Genomic DNA, 4557 nt, shown 5'->3' with positions numbered 1-4557 from the left:
AAATATACACACTAACATATACACACAATATATACATACTCTAAACAGAACAAAAAAGAGGCACGAGTTAACAAAGAATGCAATAAAAATTATTGAAATATGGAGCATAGTGCAAGGATACTGGGATAAATAGTATTATGTTATTATATTACCATATACATACAACAGTATGAACATTATGGACAGTTCTGAAACAGAAAATGAGAATGATATGAATGATTCCTTTAACTATGTAAATATCCACACTCCTTATATTTCTTTATTTCTTTATTTATATTTCTTATATTTCTAATATCTGAGCAATTGTAACACAGAGTTTCCCTTCGGGGATCAATAAAGTATTTCTGATTCTGATTCTGATTAATGAATAACAAATAAGAGAGATGTGAGAATGGGAATGATGAGTATCTAGTAAATAATAAATAATAAGTGAGATATGAGAATGAGAATGATGAATAATACTAAATAAGTGGAATAATATGTGGAACCAGTGAACAGGTGATGTAGAGACAGTGTTACTGGGTTATTGACCAGAATTGAACCTGACACTGACGGTAAGAAGTCAGCTGTTCATCAGAGAGATGGCTTATTAAATAAAACATTGAGAAATCTCAATCGTTCCCATAGACTGTACATAACCCCAGCGAATAAAGTTGTCCTATTTCTTCATACTATGGCGATACCCCAAAAACTTGTGAAAAGTTGCCCCCATCATAAGTTGTCACACTTCATATGTTTATTATACAGGAAAGTTAGAAAAAGTAACATTACATTACAATATAAAAACGGGCCTGACTCAGTTTAAAAACTGGTTTTCAGCAGGTTCCTGTTCTGCAGAAACATAAAAACAGGGTTACAGCACGTCGGGACAGACATTAATACAAGACATCCATATGGAAAAATAGATTTCGACAACTGAAAACCACAATACAGTTACATAAGGACAAAGACATTTATACAAAACATCAGCTGGGCTGAACAAATACGGTCAGTGCAAACAAGGCTTGGACAATACATAAACAAAATGTATTAATGTGTGCAAGTATGTGGGGTGAACATGTTTTTTTTCATTACATTCATTTCTGCAGTTCTGTAGTTGAAGTATTTGGCAGTGGCCTGTAACAACATGTCCTGTTAAATTACAGTAAACTACTGGCAGCTATAATTGCCAGCTTGAAACTGTTATTCTACAGTAAACCTACTGTGATCTACAACAACAGTCTGGTACTGTAAACATTTTACAGTAATGTGCTGTATGGAATAGACACATTACAGTATTATACTGTCAGCTTTGGTTGCAATTATACTGCTATTTTACAGTTCCTACAGTATTCTCCATGAACTTGTTACTGTAAAACTGTAGAATATGATCTTTACATTGATATAAACTGATGATTTAAAAGCTTTACATTTAAAAACAAAAAACCCTAAAATAATATTACTAATAATAATGAAACAGATGTTACAGAAATGGCTCAGACAAGAGATGGCCTAACAACATTAGGCATTTATTAAAGCTGCAAATGTGTAATGTAGGGGTATTTATATAGCCTACATCACATATGTGATGTAGGCTATAGGTATAAATACCCCCCCCTACCTAGTGGGCTCAAATATATTTTCATCTTTTTAAAACTGCTTTTCCATGTCTCACTTTCATAAATAATTGTATAAACACAGATATTTGTGCATTTACTTAAAATCCATGGAGTTCCAGCCAACTGTCCCAGACATAGATATATGACATTATAGCCTGTTTTGCTTCTCATGTAAACATGCATGAAATATGAAAGTCTGGGATTGTGGAGAACACTAACTGGTCTACCGAATAAGCATGCAGTCAAAACCTTTAAATGAAAAACCCTCGTTAATAATCGAAAAAATGTGACCGATAATGAAGTTTACTTTTGACCATCAAAACTCGTTTATCGGCTGTAACTCCGTGATAAAAGAAAATAACAGGAAGATATTTGGCTGATAGAAGGAGGTTAACATGCTCTATGTTCTGACCTAAGGAAGTCTGTCTCTCATCATCGCTCTCGGAGAAAACGTCCCGCGTTTCAATCGTCCCGGCTCTCCCCTGCATCACTGCAAAATGCTGTAAAAATGCTGGATATTTTGCAAAATATCCAGCATTTTTACAGCATTTTGTTCCTGATTTCCCTTGGCATTATGTCGGTGGTGTCCTTGCCATTGTTGATCTTTTCTTCCTAATTTTTTTAAAAGGATTCCATTATTAGTCTGACACACAAAAGACAGATTTTTTTTTTTGAATTCTTCTTTTTTTTTTTTTAATCTCATGAGAAATAGTGTAAATAAATAAGTCTAAATAAACTAAATAATGTACTGATCAATACAGAAGTACTTCAGTAGCATTTAGATATTTATTTAGGATTAAAAAATGGAATTAAAAACATGGGCTTCAACGTCTGGACCGAGAAGCCTGTGTTTTTTTCAGGGCGTCATATGATGATGATGATGAAGGCACGGAGCAAGGAGCGTTCATCTTGCACTGAAACTTCCACAAATACTATAACTCTTCTTCTTTAACTGTCTATGTTACTATTACAGTGGGGGAAGAAGCAGCCTACTTAGACCTTTAATTAAAGTAAAAGTGATAATACCACAGTGTAAACGTCCTGTATTTCAAATCGTACTTATACTATATAAGATTATTAGATTAGACTATTAGTCCCCAATGGGGAAATTACTGCACTACACTCTGTGTACACACTTGTTGTTAGTACTCACACATAGGCCTGAAATACACACACATGCTCAGGACCTATACATGCACTATACATGGAGAAATGTCAGAGTGAGTGGGCTGCCAGCTGAACCAGCGCCCTGAGCGGTCGGGGGGGGTACGGTGCCTTGCTCAAGGGGCACCTGGCAGTGCCCAGGAGGTGAACTGGCATCTCTCCAGCCACCAATCCACGCTGCCAACTTTTTGGGTCCATACGGGGATTTGAACCAGTAACCCTCCGGACCAACTCCCTATGGACTGAGCTACTGCCTCCCCCCAGTATATACACTCACCGGCCACTTTATTAGGTACACCTGTCCAACTGCTCGTTAACACTTAATTTCTAAGCAGCCAATCACATGGCGGTAACTCAGTGCATTTAGGCATGTAGACATGGTCAAGAGAATCTCCTGCAGTTCAAACCGAGCATCAGTATGGGGAAGAAAGGTGATTTGAGTGACTTTGAACGTGGCATGATTGTTGGTGCCAGAAGGGCTGGTCTGAGTATTTCAGAAACTGCTAATCTACTGGGATTTTCACGCACAACCATCTCTAGGGTTTACAGAGAATGGTCCGAAAAGAAAAAACATCCAGTGAGCGGCAGTTCTGTGGGCGGAAATGCCTGGTTGATGCCAGAGGTCAGAGGAGAATGGCCAGACTGGTTCGAGCTGATAGAAGGCAACAGTGACTCAAATAACCACCCGTTACAACCAAGGTGGGCAGAAGAGCATCTCTGAACGCACAGTACGTCCTACTGAGGCAGATGGGCTACAGCAGCAGAAAACCACATCGGGTGCCACTCCTTTCAGCTAAGAACAGGAAACTGAGACTACAATTTGCACAGCTCATCGAATTGGACAATAGAAGATTGGAAAAAACGTTGCCTGGTCTGATGAGTCTCGATTTCTGCTGCGACAGTCGGGTGGTAGGGTCAGAATTTGGCGTCTACAACAGAAAGCATGGATCCATCCTGCCTTGTATCAACGGTTCAGGCTGGTGGTGGTGGTTCATGGTGTGGGAATATTTTCTTGGCACTCTTTGGGCCCCTTGGTACCAATTGAGCATCGTTGCAACGCCCCAGCCTACCTGAGTATTGTTGCTGACCATGTCCATCCCTTTATGACCATAATGTACCCAACTTCTGATGGCTACTTTCAGCCAGGATAATGCGCCATGTCATAAAGCTGGATCATCACGACTGGTTTCTTAACATGACAATGAGTTCGCTGTACTCAAATGGCCTCCACAGTCACCAGATCTCAATCCAATAGAGCATCTTGGGATGTGGTGGAACGGAGATTCGCATCATGGATGTGCGCCGACAAATCTGCGGCAACTGTGTATGCCATCATGTCAATATGGACCACCTCCTGAGGAATGCTTCCAGCACCTGTTGAATCTATGCCACGAAGAATTGAGGCAGTTCTGAAGGAAAAGGGGGTCCAACCCGTTACTAGCATGGGGTACCTAATAAAGTGGCCGGTGAGTGTACTTATACTGTATATATATATATAAGTATTAGCATCAAATTATACTTGTATTTAAAATGGACTGTTGTTATATAGAGGAAATGAACCACCCAGAGGGCACATTTGGTCACATTTGTTTTCTAACTTTAATCCCATTGAAGCTCGCGATCGTCGCATTTCAGTCGTATCAAAAGACATGAGAGATGACATGTACATACCGACATGGGATAATTTAAATCTATAAAAAAGCTGCACGCTCCCAAAACATGATAATCATAGACTGCACTGCAACACTGTGCACATTATTTCCAATAAATCTTTATTATTCAGTTATAAATAGCC

The sequence above is a fragment of the Etheostoma spectabile genome, chromosome 12 (genome assembly GCF_008692095.1).
Source record: "Etheostoma spectabile isolate EspeVRDwgs_2016 chromosome 12, UIUC_Espe_1.0, whole genome shotgun sequence".
NCBI classification, from domain to species: Eukaryota; Metazoa; Chordata; class Actinopteri; order Perciformes; family Percidae; genus Etheostoma; species Etheostoma spectabile.
The sequence above is the reverse complement of the archived record's forward strand: the minus strand, read 5'-3'. Positions refer to the sequence as shown.